General features: G+C 46.5%; 1 non-coding gene across 1 annotated transcript; it reads right to left on the bottom strand.

Annotated features, from left to right (window-relative positions):
• Positions 1 to 14515: 14515 nt before the first annotated feature.
• On the bottom strand, positions 14516 to 14587 carry trnae-uuc (transfer RNA glutamic acid (anticodon UUC)). Its single transcript has one exon. It is a non-coding gene; the product is annotated as a tRNA-Glu (tRNA).
• Between the last annotated feature and the right edge of the window lie 1640 nt (positions 14588 to 16227).

Below are 16227 nucleotides of genomic sequence, written 5' to 3'. Positions count from 1 at the left end.
TTGACTCCCCGACCCCAGGGAAAAGACTTTGCCTATTTATCCTATCCATGCCCCTCATAATTTTGTAATCCTCCATAAAGTCATCCTTCAACCCTCGACGTTCCAGAGAAAACAGCTCCAGCCTGTTCAATGTCAACTATACTTCACTCTGAGCAAGACTCAACTGGTTCAAGAGGTAGAGCGGGGGCGTAGGCAGCCCTGCGGTGTGGCTCGTTGGTCTAGAGGTATGATTCCTGCGTTGGGTCTTCGTCATCGCAGACGTGTGAGAGATCCCGGATTCAAATCGCGGACGAGCCCGCGTTTCATCACTTCTGCAAACGTGCCTGTTTAGTTTTCTCAAAAAGCACCTTCGCTAAACGAGGTTGGGCTCTCTGGAGTACCAATGGGACAGAAAGCAGCGAAGAGAAATGATTGGAGATAGACTTGAATAGGTTGACGTGAGTGGTGCGGTGTTTGAGGGATGTCAGCGATGAAGGTCGATTGGAAATTTGGGACAGTTCTCTTCGGAGAACAGCAGTTTGAAATCTGGCCTGATTGAAGCTTTCCAAGACATGCGAAGTCGAGGCAGAGAAAGTAATGTAGTCAAAATGCTCCCACGCCTGAAAGATTCGGCAGAGTTTTAAAGTCATGAGAAAAAGAACCAAAAGTGACATGAGGAAGAACGCTTTCGTACAGGGAGTGGTTGGGGTCAGTAAATCCCTAACTGACACTGACAAAGAGGCAGATTCATTAGACGCAAACGGGAATCCGGTAGTCATGTTTAAAGCAACAATGTGCAGAATTACATGAAGAAGGCAAGAGAATGATACGAATAGAGACCCACGTTTACTTACTGTGCCGACCCAGCAGAGCGAAGGTGGGTCGCATGGCGTCTATTCATAGTGAAATCACAGTTCGACCAACAGAATGTGGGAAGTTAGAAAAAGTTTATACTTAGACAGCCTCCATACGTCTGCACAACACCATATAAGACGACAGCAGTGGACATCTTTGACATCAGTCTCGAACGTGCATGCCACGCACCAGACGAAAGGCTGAAGGGACCTGTGGACTATGATGCTGGCCATAGGAGCAGAGTAGCGCGGCGGGAGCGTGCTGAGCCCATAACCCAGAGGTCGATGGATCGAAGTCTCTGCTATTGTTCAGTGTCTCCTTGAGCGACTTTCCTTTGTGATGGTACTTTGTTCAGCATTGAGACTTCCTGAGTGTCTCAATGCCCCATATCATACCGACACTGTCGCGAAACTCACACCGTTCAAGTGACGGGCTTTTGGAGGTCTGAGTGGTCTTCTCCTGTTCTTCGTCGGTTTCCTATGAACTGAATCGCAAACCCACTTCTCTGAGATGCCAATGAGCTGAGACACATACCTTGTGCTTTCGTGCCTTCCCTGCCGTAATTCGCCTCGCCAGTTCGGACGTGGATGACAAGACGATCAGCATGTCAGAAACTGTATCACCATTCAGACACAGACCCTTAGTATTCGTACAGATATCACTGATTGCGAATCACCTCAGAGAGAGAGACAAGTGGCAGAGAGTCGTCGTGGACTCAATGGGCTGAACGGTTTCTGTCTGCGCGATAATGATGCTACGTTTTTATGCCGTCCCGCTGCCTGTCTCTGGGACAGAGAGGCTGAGGGAGCAACAATGGTTCATTTTTAACCATCCCTTCCGTGTTGGAGTGCCTGCATTCCCTCAGCTCAGGGCCGTGGGAATGACTCCCAGTGAATGAAAGTTTCACTCGGATTCTCTTCATCTTGGGCACTTGGGGCTCAGATGTTAACTGCTGCGCGGTCGCAGCAAGGAAAGCGATGCCCACTTTGCAATAGACTTTCCGTAAGATTGCTGCGTGAAGAGGAATTCTGAACACCAAGAAGGCTGCACGACAATGTACTCATATGAATTTACTTGAGGGAAGAATCCTCGGTGTCCATTTCTCTCTGGTCCGCCAGCACAGCGTCTTTCTATCTCTCCGATAACAGACCTTTGGAGAAAATTCACAATCAAAGTTACTCAGTTCGCACGCATTTGTGTAAGTGATACCTCTCACCCGAAGGGATTGGGAGATAAAGGGCAGAAGAGCGAATGGACTCTCCCCTCCCTCCAGAAAAGCGGACAAGTAGAAACAAATTAGTTTAATTATCCGCCAGTGGAGAGAGTCCAGTTCCTGGGGATGAGACAAACATCAGCGCCCCGGGGGCAGCATGACAAGCAGATGTTCTGGAAACACTTTGCTGCTTGCAATTCTTGGAGCAATGTGGAATGTACTTCACACTGAGCAAGTTTCAGCTGGCTCAGAGTCTCCAATGTACATTACTCTCTGAGTTTATATTTGCACACCGACGACATGTCTGCACAACAGCACCTGACACTACAGCAGTGAAGATCGTTTGACGTCATTCTCGAACATGCAAGTCACACGCCAGATGAAAAGCTGAATACTTCTCTGGAAAAGCTACCGTGCAATGCAGGAGAATGGCACAGCGGGTGCATGCTGGAATCATAACCCAGAAGCGAAACCACTTTCTCCTACTCACTTCATGTCGTCTTTAGCAGCTTTCCCGTATTACGGCGCTCTGTTCTTTTCCCTGTCATGTCATTTGCTTCCCAAAACGTCGGGTATCTGAGCTCATTATATCACATCGATTCACAAGTCAAATTTACACAGTTGCTCTGGCACCCTTGTGGAGCTCTGAGTTGTCTTGTCCTGTTCTCTGTCGGTGTGTCCTGATCTCGTGTGAAACCTCTTCTCTCAGATGGCAATGAACCGGTGAAGTTGAAACACATGACTTGCTGTTTTAGTCCATTTCCTGCAGTAAGGAAACCAACAGCCGTGTAATAAAAGACTTTCTGCAGGATTGCTGTGTCTAGACAAATTCTGAACACCAAGCAGGCTGCACAAAAATGCACTCATACCAATTTACCTGAGGGACAAGTCTCCAGTGTCCATTTCTCTCTGTCCCGGCAGCACAGCATCTTTCGATCTCTCCGTTAACAAGACCTTTGGAACAAGTTCAAAGTTGCCCATTTCCTACGCATGACTGTAACTGACTTCTCCTGCCTCACGTAATAGTATGAGAGAGCAGAAGAGTGAATGGGCTCTGCCTTCCACCAGCACAGATTGCAAGTAGAAACGAAATGGTTCCAGTGGAGACAGCCCGAATCCTGGGGACGGGACAAACAGCAGCGTCCTGGGAGCAGGGAGACAGATTGAGAAGCAGATGTTCCTGAAACTCTTCCCTGCTTGAAATTCTGGGAGCAATGTACAATGTATTTCGTACTGAGCAAGTCTCAGCTGCTTCCGGAGGTGGCTGCACCCATGGCTGGTGGCTCGTTAGTCTGGGATATGATTCGAGTTTTCGGTCTTCTAGCGAATACAGACGTGTGAGAGTTCCGGGATTCCAATCTCAGGCGAACTCTCATTTCTTAAATTGACCTGAGCAAAAATGCCCGATCAATTTTCTCAAAAAGCCGCTTTGTTAAATAAGATCGGACTGCCTGAATTAGGGACGGCGCAGAGCTGCCATTGCAGTGAACACGGCGAAGGGTAACACTTGTTCAAAGTGAGAACAAGTATTGCAGATTTTTCGCCCGCGCAATCCGAGTCTGAATGAATCCTCCACCTGTATTACTGCTCAATTCTGAGAGTCATACTTCAGGAAGCGGGGAAGTGAAGTGATTGCAGACGGCGCTGAACAGGTTAACGTGAATAGTGCAGTCCTGAGAATTGTCAGCAATGAAGGGAGATTGGAAAGTTTGGGGCAGCTCTCTTTGGTGAACAGAAGACTGAAAGCTGGTCTGATTGAAGTTTTCCACGTCATAAGGGTTTTAGACAGAGGAAATAATGCAGTGAAAATGCTCCCAGGCCTGAAAGGATCGAGAACGATTTGGAGAGATTTAAAGTCATCAGGAAAATAAGTAAAAGTGACATGAGGAAGACCGTTTTCACACAGGGAGTGGGGTCAGTAAGTCGCTGTCTGACAGTGACAAACAGGTAGATTTAATGGACATAAAAGGGAATTCGGTGGTCACGTGCAATGTTACAATGTGCAGATTTACAGGGAGAAGGCGACAGAATGAGACACTTATTTACATATTGTGTTGAACCAGCAGAGCTAAGGTGGGCTGCGTAGCCTCAGTCTGTGCTGTCACACATTTTGTATTTCTGAGTGAAATCCGAGTTGGACCAACAGAACGTAGGAAATTTGAAAACGGATATATTCTGCCCAACAGGATACTCCATCACAGCAATGAAGGTGTTTTGACATCATTCTCGAAGGTACATGACACAATGCAGATTCAAAACCGAGTATTCCTTTGAATCACTGAGTAATTTGTTTACAGTTATTCAGTTGAGGTGAGCGGAGTTGCGCATTGGGAGCCACCCCAGTTGATAGGTCGAAGCCGTTTTCTCCTGTGTGATAGTCCCACCAGCACTCCAATTTGCTGTGCTTCCAGTCAGTAGATGCAGATTACTATCCCATACTGATACACGGGCCACGATGACCCAGCTGTGGTGACAAGCTTGTGAAGGTCTGAGTGCTCTTCTCCTGTTCTCTGTCTGGCTGCTATGATCCGAATCATCAAACCTCTCTTCTCCGAGATAGGAATAAACTGGTGAAGGTGAAACACATCAGTTGCGGTGTGTTCCATGCGCAGGAGGCCCTGCAGTAATTCCCCACGCTGTTTCACACAGCAGCACCCTCTCGGTGAATTACGCTTGGCAAAAAAAATCGACTGAACCAAATCAGTGTCCGCCACTGAATTTTACTGACACCGTTTATAAAATTCGGGCTCACCGTTAATGTGGAGAGAGGATGCCAGACTGTACTTTCTGCTCCTTCTGTTGAATAAAGACAATTTTAACTGTGTCCAGTGAGAGATAGAATTTGTTGTTGGTGGGAAACATTTCGATCTGAACTCGCATTCACTCTCCTGATAGATTGAAACATAAAGCTGGGAGTCTCTGGATTATGTTGTAAAACAATCGGTATTATGTTATTCAGACCGCGCTGTCACCAACTGAACGAAGCGGCTGCGTTGAAATCCGGTGATGAACTGGGGGAGCTGAGCATTTACCCAGACAATGGGCACACCACCTCCCTGACACAGTGTTCACAAATCAAACTGACAGCAAAGTTTCACGTGTGATTGGAAGTTTCCGGAAAGAAGACTTGGCTCAACACATATCCGGAGTGAACCTACTTCTTTCTTGATTTGAAATGTAAGAAGCTGATTTTAGTGAACTTGACGTGATTTGAACACGCAACCGTCTAATCTGGAGTAAGACGCGCTACCGTTGCGCCACAGCCTCACGGAAAGCAGCTGCCCTCGATTCACGGTTAAGGGAAGTGATCGCACTGCAATGATTTTACGTTATGAGTAACAACGGAGATCAACAGTTCATGTTTATTCTGTCTCTCCCCCCTTTCCTTCTTTCTCTCGAAACAATTTCCAACTCTACCTCAATAAAAAGGTGAAAGAACTGTGGATGCTGTATATCAGAAAAAAAAACAGTAGTTGCCGGTGACTCTTCTATAGAACTGATGGTGATTGGTTGGTTTATATGCAGGAGATACCGTGGGAGCAAGGCGGATGCAGTAAATGATAGATCAGGACAGACCCCAAAGCGATGGAAGAACTGTTGTACAGGAAAGAGAGTTGATAACTATCCGCGTGGGAGGGTGAATGGGGACTGTTCGTGGCTAAGAATAGGTAGTGTGTAATGTCAGACTATGAGATAACAAGGCTTGGTGTGTGTGGAAGGGACGAGGATACTATGGATTTCAGGCCCTAGACTTATTGAATTCGATATTGGGACCAGAGGGATGTATGGTCCCCAAGTGTAATATTCGGTGCTCTTCGTTCTGCTGGTGCTGAGCTTCGCTGGAACACTACAGCAAACCTGAGACAGAGATGTTGGCCAGGAACAGGGTGGGGTGTGGAATTGGCAGGCAGCTGGAAGCTCATGGTCTTTTTGCGGGCAGAACGTAGATGTTCTGTGCAGCAGTCACCCAGTTTATGCTTCGTTTTCCCCATTGTAGATGAGACCTCATTGTGAGCAGCAAATGCAGTAGATTGGGTTGTGGGTAGTGCAGGTAATGTGCCTGGAAGGTAGGTTTGGGCCCCTTGGACAGTGAGGAGGGAGCAGGTAAATGGGCTGGTGTCACACATTCAGCAGTTTCAGGGGAAAGTGCCATTGGACTATTGGAGTGGGAATGGGGGGAGGGTTGATGGAAATGAAGGAAGAGTGGACCCAAGGTATACTCCTGCCCATTTACATATCCGCCAAATAGAGGAATTTGTTACGTGTGTACAAGGAAATTTTCTAATTCACAATGTGGATGTACATACTGGCGAGGGTGCAAAACCTAAGGGCCAGCAACCATAATTCTATTTACATTAGAATAGTGAATGAAAATAATATGCTGAAAATGTGTTGCTGGAAAAGCGCAGCAGGTCCGGCAGCATCCAGGGAACAGGAGAATCGACGTTTCGGGCATAAGCCCTTCTTCAGGAATAGGGCTTATGCCCGAAACATCGATTCTCCTGTTCCCTGGATGCTGCCTGACCTGCTGCGCTTTTCCAGCAACACATTTTCAGCTCTGATCTCCAGCATCTGCAGACCTCACTTTCTCCCCATTGAAAATAATATATCAGCTCGAAAATTTGAAGTTCTAAAATTGAGGAAGACTCAGGTATTAGTCAAGATCTTTCAAAAGCTGATTGGGTACAGATGTTCGCAGGTTAAATGACTGCTGGAAAATGGGAAGCCTTCAAATATGAGATGACAAGAGTCCAGACACAGTATATTCCAGTTAGGGTGAAAGGAAAGGCTGGTAGGTGTAGGGAATGCTGGATGACTAGAGAAATTGAGATTTTGCTTCAGATTAAGAAGGATGCATATGTCAGGCATCGACAGAGACATCGAGTGAATTCTTAGAGTATAAAGTCAGTACGAGCATACTTAGAGGGAAATCATGAGGTCAAAAAGGGGAAATGAGATAGGTTTGGCAAATAGAGTTAAGGATAACCCAAAGGGTTTTTATAAATACATTAAGGACAAAAGGATAACAAGGGAGAGAATAGGGCCCCTCAAAGATCAGCAAGGCGGCCTTTGTGTGGAGCTGCAGCAGATGGGAGGCGCGGAAGTGGGGGGGGGGGGGGGGGGGTGAGATACTGAACGGATATTGTGCATCAGTGTTTACTGTGGAGAAGGGCATGGAAGATATAGAATGTGAGAAAGTAGATGGTGACATGTTGAAAAAATGCCCATATTACAGATGAGAAATTGCTGGATATCTTGAAATGCATAAAAGTGGATAAATCCCAAGGACCTGATCAGGAGTACCCTAGAACTCTGTGGGAAACTGGGCAAGGGATTGCTGGGCCTTTCACTGAGATATTTGTATCATCAATAGTCACAGGTGAGGTGCCGGAAGGCTGGAGGGTGGCTAATGTGGTGCCACTATTGATGAAGTGCGGTAAGGAAAAGCCAGGCAACTATAGACCAGTGAGCCTCACATCCGTGATGGGCAAGGTTTTGGAGAGAATCCTGAGAGATAGGATTTACATGTATTTGGAAAGGCAAGAATTGATTAGGGATAGTCAGCATGGCTTGGCAAATCATGTCTCACGAATTTGATTGAGTTTTTTGAACTTCACTTTTTCGCTGTTTCCCCATAATCTTCAATTCCCTTTCTGATTTAAAAAAAATCTTAGTTTTGAATGCACTTATCAATCCAGGCTCAACAGCTGTCCTAAACATGCAATCCCTTATTTGCAGGTTATTCCCTCTGGTTGTAAACTCACTCACAAGGGTAAACGTTCCCACATCTGGCCTGTCACGTCTCCTCAGAATCTTATTTGTGAAAATAAGGTTACCTAGAAATCTTCTAACTTCTATTAACCACAGGCCCAACCTAATCATTTCTCCTCATAAGACATTATTTCCATCCCTGATATCATCCTGGTCAACCTTCCCTGGACTGCTTCCAATGCCAGTATATCTTTCCTTAGCTAAAAGGCTCAAAACTGTTCCCAGTGTTCAGTTGTGGCCTGATTGGTGTCTGATATAGGTTCACTACAACCTCCCTATTTTTATACTCCCTTTAAAGGCCAACCTCCCATTTGCCTTCCCGACTACTCACTGAACTTGGATGAAGTGTTCATGGATGCGAGCTTGCAAATCCTCCTATTCAGCAGATTTCTCCATTTAACATTCAGCACGTTTCCTCCTGGCAAAGTGCACAACCTCATTTTCCCACATTCTATTCCATCAGCCAAGGTTTTGCTCATTTGCTTAACGTGTCGATATCCCTCTCCATGACATCCTCACGACCTGCATTCCAATCAACTGTCTCTACTGCAGTCTTGCCAAGAGTACATTCTCTTTACTTATCCAAATAATTCATATACATATTGTAAATAATTTTGGCCCCAGCACTGATCCCTGTGGCACATTGCTAGTTACAAGTTGCGATCCTGAACATGCCCCTTATCCCTACTGTATTATTGGTTAGCTAATCATCTATCCATACAAGTAGACTGTCTCCAGCATCATGTGCATATCATTGGCTCTGCAAGCAAGTCTTCCCAAACCGTCCTTCAAAAAGTGATGGTGAGCTGCCTCTTAAATTGCTTCACAAATATGTTGTGGTCTATAATAAAGGTTCAGAAGCGAGTTCCAGGATTTTGATCAATAACATCGAAGCAATGCGTATGTGTCACAGTTGGAATGTCGTGTTCACACTTATCTCCTGTTGCTGGTTGAAGTGATGGAGTGGAAGTTGCTCTTGAAGAGCAGCCACTCATATAATCAAGCCAGACAGATCAATTGTGGCCAGAGACTCTGCCATTTTGACTTCTCATCAATCTACATTCTTTCCATCCAAGTTTTAGTCACATCAAACTGCCACGCAATGCTGTTATGGCCACAGTAAACTATAATAAGGTGAAGATCGCTGGGATGATTTTCGACATCCGACTGCAATATAAACCCAGATCAATGTTTCCAGTTTTGGTGGAACAAAAGACATCATATTAGTGGACAATTACAGTTAGTGCAAACACAGCTAGCCATCGATAAATATTAATCCTGATCATTTCAATGGCCAAATTTCAATTCAGAAACCAAGTGCACTCGGCTGCTTGTAACATAGACAACATGACAAAATGGCTCATAGGAGGAGAAATGGGGCATTGAGGAGGAGTGAAATGTTTGCTTTTGGTGACCTCCACAATTGTTAGAAAAACAGGTTGGAAGGATTCTTAAAAGGTGGCTGAAGTAGTGGTGTAGCATAACACTTCAGACAGCGGAAAGTGGAAGACCACTTTCTAGTGGAAGAAAAAGACATTTCTTATTTCTGAAAGAACTGGGAAACAGAAGAGGGGATGAAATCTGACTTGGGAGCTATTTCCTATTTGTTGAGGATGTGCTTTATCACAGTCTTGGTTTAGAGCATAAGCTGTTCATCGGGAATAAAGGGTGGCCCAAGGGGGTTGAGAGATAAATGGGAAGGAAGTGGGGCTGGAGGGAAGGTAGCTTTGATTGCAATAGATAAATGGGGATTGATGGTGATAGGGATTGATAGTGACAGGTCAGAGATGAAGGTGGTCCAACTAGGTGAGAAGCAAGGTGGACAGGTCTGACAGGTTTCAAGGTTGGCGTCGAATTGGTAGTTTGGATCTGGGACAAGGTGGGCGAGAGGAAATGAGGCAACTGATGAAATCTACATTGATACAATGTGGTTGGAGGGTCCCAAGGCAGAAGATGAGGTGCTTTTTCGACAAGCGTCGGGTAGCAAGAGTTTGGCAGTAGAGGGGTCCCAGGACGTTCATGTCCTTGATGGAATGCGAGGGGGAGGTAAAGTGTTCAGCCACAGGGCGGTCTGTCGTTTAGTTTCAGAGTCCCAGAGCTGTTCCCTGAAACATTCCGCTCGTTGCGTCCTGTTTCCCGAATGTGGATGAGACCATATTGCGAGCAATGGACATAATCTTATAAATAGATTGCATAAATCTTAGCCTGCAGAGGTATTTTCTTTAACTAAATTAAAGAAAATTTTAATTAAATTGGGTGACTGCGTGAAACGGTTTGTTGGTCAGATTTGAATCATCACTCCCAAATGAGACAATTCCATAAATATCAGTGAACTGCTCTTTTTGTTAAAAACCACAAGTTCTTGACTTATTTTCACAACTTACTGGTATTCACATCTGCACATTCAATGTCAAACTCTGACATCAGAAATTAAATTACAGCATTAATTTTGACTTACAATATTCGAAAAAGCAAATTAATAGCACACAGTGAATACCAAGACTTATTAATATGAAATTAATTTGACCAAAACAATATAAAATCAAGATGGGAGATAAGAAATGGGGGAAGGGCATAAGGCAAGAAATGGAGCATCATAGAGGGTGCACCTCCAGGGAGTGCATTTTATGAACTACCACTGCTAAATATAAACACTCTGATATGGTCCTCCGGTTTTAATGTAAACCATAGCACCATGCAGTCGGTACCATTTGAATAAGTTAATAGATACAAGCCTTGAGCAAATCCAACCTCCAGCCTTACCCCCCGCTTTTTGAAGCTCGGACCTTCCTCCAGCTCCGGGGAATTGTTGGCACTGCCACTCCTCCACTGAAGAAGCTTTGGGAAGCAGTTGCAAAGACAAGATACAGAACAGATCACCTTTGTAAATGAAAGCAGCTTACGGAGACATTGAGCAATAGCATCACACGGTTTTGACCCGTCGACCTCTGGGTTATCTGCCCAGCACACTCACGCAGCACTAGTCTGCTTTTGGGCACCCAGCAGCTGGATTGTGCATCAGTTTAAAGTAGGTCCTATATTCTGATTACATCGGTACACAAGGCAGTGAAGAAAGGTTTCAGCACACTGGCCTTCATCAATTAGGGAATTGAGTATCGATGTTGGCAAGTTATGTTGTAGTTATACAGGACGTTGATGCGGCTGCACCTGGAATATTGTGATCAGTTTTGGTCCCCTTGGTGTTCTGACTTCTGACTTCTTCAGCTCTGGGTTTGTGTTGAACTTGATGGGATACTTTGTCCAACTCTGCATTTTTAAACAGTATCGCTCAGAGGGATTCATTTGAAACTTTTGAGGAGGTGAACTCAACAAGATTGAACTATTCAAATTTACTTGGATTCTATTTTCAACTTACATCAGGACCAGTAGTCAGAGACACGAACAGCATGGAAACAGACCCTTTGGTCCAACTTGTCCATGCTGACCTGATATCTTAAATTAATCGAGTCCCATTTGATAGCATCTGACCCATATACTCTGGCAGCGCATTTCATATCTATACCACCCTATGCATGAAAAGGTTGTCCCTTTCATATATTTCGCCTCTAACCCTTAACCTATGCCCTCTAGTTCTGGACTGCCCCACCCCAGGGAAAAGACCTTGTCTATTACCCTGTCCATGCCCCTCATGATTTTGTAGACTCTATTAGGTCACTCCTCTGCCTCCGATGCTGCAGTGAAAACAGCCCCAGCCTTTTCAGCCTCTCCCTGCAGCTCATATCCTCCAACAACCAGCAACATTCCTGTAAATCGTTTGTCATAGAGAAGTCAACGTTTCAGTCCTGAAGAAGGGTTAATACGCAAAACGCCGACTACTCCACATCCTGGTGCTGCCTGGCTTGCTGTATTCTCCCAATCTCCTGCTTACTTACTTCGGGGTGAAATATGTAGTGGCTCAGTGGTTACGACTGCAGCCTCACAGCGCCGGGGACCCAGGTTTTATTCCACCCTTGGGCGGCTGTCTGTGAGGAGTTTGCATATTCTCCCAGTGTCTGCGTGGGTTTTCTCTGGGTGATCCTGTTTTCTTCCATAAACCAAAGATGTGCAGGTCATGTGCAGTGGCCATGCTAATTGCCCATAGAGTTAGGTACATTAGTCAGAGGTACATGGGTCTGGATGGGCTACTCTTCGGAGGGTCGGTGTGGACTTGTTGAGACAAATGGCCTGTTTCCACACTGTAGCTAATCTCATCTGCACTACTTTTGTCACTAACGAATGGCAGAGCAGACTCGACGGGCTGAATGGCCTAACTTCTGCTCTGATAGTCTTGTGGTCTTAGGTTTCTCTGAATCTTTTCATTTGCAATGTGCAGTCCCGGGCTCAATGAGCAGCAGTGTCCACTGAAAGCAAAGCTCATAGGATGGTTGAACTTCAGCAATTTGGAAACAGGTCCTTCAGCCCAACACGTCTGCACTGATCTTGCGAAGAGTAACCCAGTCAGATCCATTTTCCTACACTCCTTAAATTGCACACAGACCCCCAAGGGTGGAATTATTCCTAGGTTTCTGGTGCCATGAAGCTGCAGTGCTAACCCTGTGCCATCATGGGGTTGTGATTGTGGTGGGTGGGGGAGACAATTGCAGTCCAGCAGAAAACAAAATCAGCCCACCTACTCTCCCACTGCTCCCACTGTCAGAACTGGCAGGAGGTTCAGTCCTGGGATGTGACCCAAGGCAGCGTCACGGGTGGGATCTGATTGCTGGGAGCGCTGGTGCCCACGCTGGTGCTTCCGCAGGTTGCACGAAAACATGAAGCTCTTCCCACACGCGGGCCAGCTGAAGGCCCTCTCCCGGTGTGGACACCCTGTTACTTCAGCAGGGCGGAGGAATTCCTGAAGGCCTTCCCGCACTTAGGGCAGCAGAATGGCGTCCCCCTCCCACCACCCGTGTGGACCAGCTTGTGCTTCAGCAGTGTGGAGGAGCGGGTAAAGCCCTTCCCACACTCGGGGCAGGAGAACGGCTTCTCCCCCGTGTGAACGGACTGCTGCCTCAGCAGGGCTGAGGAATTGCTGAAGGCCTTCCTGCACTTAGGGCAAGTGAACTACCTCTCCCCCATGTGGACCCACCAATGGGCCAGCAGGTCGGAGGAAAGAGCAAAGCTCTTCCTGTACTCGGGGTAGAAGAACGGCCTCTCCTCAGTGTGGACCCACTGGTGTCTCAGTAGGTGGGAAGAACTGCTGAAGGCAATCTCGCACTTGGGGCCGGAGAACAGCCTTACACGGCGTGGACCAACTGGTGCGTCAGCAGGGCAGAGGAATCACTGAAGGCCGTCCCACACGTAGGGCAATAGAAGGGCCTCTTCCCCTCTGTGGACCCATTGGTGCTTCAGAACCCTTTCAAATTTCACAATATCCTTCTGATACGAGGGAGACCAGAATTGCACACAGTATTCCAAAAGTGGTCTAACCAATGTCCTGTACAGCCTCAACATAACTTCCCAACTACAATATTCAGTTAGAGGATTGCAAAAGCTTTCAAAACCCACAAAAAACAAACTGGAAAGAATGGATGGACAAACCGAATTTTTGAGAGTCAGCTTGGGAGCATCAATGAGAAATCGGCGGACTGGGTTTATTGGGTACCCGTTCTCCTTAATTACACTATATACGTATTTCTCTTGTGCTCTTCGTAGTTTCTCTGTGCTGCTGTGTGTAGTGGCTCAATGAAATAATGTCCTGATGCAGTTTCGTTTGTGGGTGTTGGGATGATTGCTTCTGTGGTTAGATATTTGGTTTGTGTGTGTTGTTTTCCGGTAGATTCTCGTTTGAAGTTCCCCATTGACTGTCCGCTCTACTGTGACATCTAGGAATGGCACTTTATTGTTGTTCTCCTCCTCTTCAAACCAGGAGCTCCCCTCAGGCCCATAGTCTCACTACTTGGAACACCAATATACAGACTAGTCAAAGGCCTCCACTGAAGACTAAAACACCAAGTCGAAGATTCACGCCACTCCATTTACTCCATCCAAGAATTCCTGACCACTAAGATAGAAGAGGATGGAATAATGATGTCCTTTGACATAACAGCTCTGTTCACATTCATTAACATCAACGTGGCCAAAGAAAGCTGAAGACACTACTCGAAGAACCAAAGACACAAACACAGCACCAACTTCATCAGCAAAGATAGCACTATCCAGCCCATGGAACTGTGCCTTACCTCCCACTTAATATTCAGTAACAAGCCCCACAAACAAATCAACGAAACACCCATGAAACCACCAGTATCTGGATTCCCAGCAGAAGCAATAATGCAGAGACTCGAACAAACAGCCCTTCCAACGAACCAACCCAAACTTTGGGTCCGCTACAGCGATGACACTTTTGTCATCAAAAAATGAAACAAATGAGAGGAAACCGACAACACCATCAACAATCTCCTGACGGGCATAAAATTCACAAAAGAGGAGAACAACAACAAAGTGCCATTTCTAGATGTCACAGTAAAGCGAACAGACAATGGTAAATTCAAAACAGGATCTACAGGAAAATATCGCACACGAACCAAGTACTGAACGACAGAAGTAATCATCCCTATACATACAAACAACTATGTATCAGGACACTATTTCATCGAGCCACGACACACTGCAGCACCCAGGAACTATGAAGATCAATAAATAACTGTACAGCCTATTTAAGAAGAACGGGTGGCAAATCGACACGCCGCAGATTGCTTCCCTGACCGGGAATCGAACCCGGGCCGCAGCGGTGAAAGCGCCGAATTCTAACCACTAGACTACCAGGGAGACGCAGATGTGCTTCCGTAGCTCTACTGAAAATTGCTTCGCTGCCCGGGAATCGAACCGGGACTCCGGTTGTAAGAAGACTTTCACATGTACATCCACCAATGTAATTATTTGTACCCATTGCCCCCGATGCGATCTCCACAATATTGGGGAGACTGGAGAGTCAAGTCACATCTCCGGGACACCCGCACCAATGAACCCCATCGCTCGAAGGCCCAACATTTCAAACCACCCTCCCACTCTGCCGAGGACATGCAGGTCTGGGCCTCCTTCACCGCCGCTCCCTCCCCACCCGACGCCTGGAGGAAGAACACTTCATCTTCCGCCTCGGAACACTTCAACCCCAGGGCATCAATGTGGACTTCAGCAGTTTCCTCATTTCCCCACCTTACCTCAGTTCCAACCTTCCAGCTCAGCACTGACCTCATGACCTGTCCTACTTGCCAATCTCCCTTCCCACCTATCCGCGAAACCCTCCTCTCTGACCTGTCACCTCAATCCCCACCACCATTCAGCTATTTTACTCTTTGCTACCTTCGGCCCAGCACACCCCCACCCCCAATGTATCTCTCCACCCTGGAGGCGTCCTGCCTCTATTCCTGATGAAGGGCTTTTGCCCGAAACGTCGATTTTCCTGCTCCTCGGAAGCTGTCTGACCTGCTGTGCTTTTCCAGCTCCATTCTGATCTAAACTCTGGCTTCCAGCATCTCGAGTCCTCACTTTTGCCGACCCAATAAACCCAGTCTGCCGATTTCTCATCAACAAATTGACACAAGCAGACACAACGTGTGCAGAAACCCTAGCCACATAACCTTATATTAAATGCATCTGTTAAATGATGTCCAAATAACTCAAACCTCTCAGCATCATGGTGGCCCACAAACCTACGAACACACTTGAACACCGGCTAATGTACCTGAAATACCCAGTACAAACAACCAGCTAACGAATGTTATTTACAAAATACCATACAAGGAAATATATACATGAACTCTGCCGCACAGTTCTCTGTGGCAAGAAATGCTTGGATGAGATAAGGAAGATTTTTTCAACCAACACGAATCGACACTGACTGGGCAGCCATTTAAAATCACCCCTGTCAGCCCAGGATGGAAGATCCGAAGGGATGAACAGTTTTCTTATTTTTGGAAGATTCACAAATATGAGACTGGGTTTTGGTGTTTGTTCCCTTTCCACTCCCAGGAGTCTCAGTAGTTGGGCTGGTGAGTTGGGGAAAGTGAAATGTGCCCGTGAGCAGCGTGTGGGGCTCTTTCAGCTTCCCCTCCTCTGACAGCGCTGTGACGTGAGTCTGATGTTCTCAGGGACACTTACTGACGCGAGACAGTGAAAAGAGTCTCATTCCTGCAGATCGGGAATTCAAACCGTATGCCGGCTTCAGGACAATGAGAAAGATTAATGGGGGTGTGTGAAGAAGCTGTGAGCTGCATTTCAAACAGGTAGCTGGAGTCAGATGCGTCATCCATTGCGCCCCGGCCCTGTGCGTACCTGACGCCGCCATGCTGCAGAATTCTGACGTTCACACGGACATGCGCAGCAATGGGAACATTCACAAGGTGAACACCCAAAGATAATCACCGTCAGTGCTTCCCTTCCATCGTCACAACTTTGTGAAACAGTAT

Source organism: Chiloscyllium plagiosum, unplaced genomic scaffold, assembly GCF_037043375.1.
Source record: "Chiloscyllium plagiosum isolate Xiang-an unplaced genomic scaffold, Cpla_swu_hap1 HiC_scaffold_27, whole genome shotgun sequence".
Classification (NCBI taxonomy): Eukaryota; Metazoa; Chordata; class Chondrichthyes; order Orectolobiformes; family Hemiscylliidae; genus Chiloscyllium; species Chiloscyllium plagiosum.
This window is presented reverse-complemented; position numbering and strand designations above follow the sequence as displayed.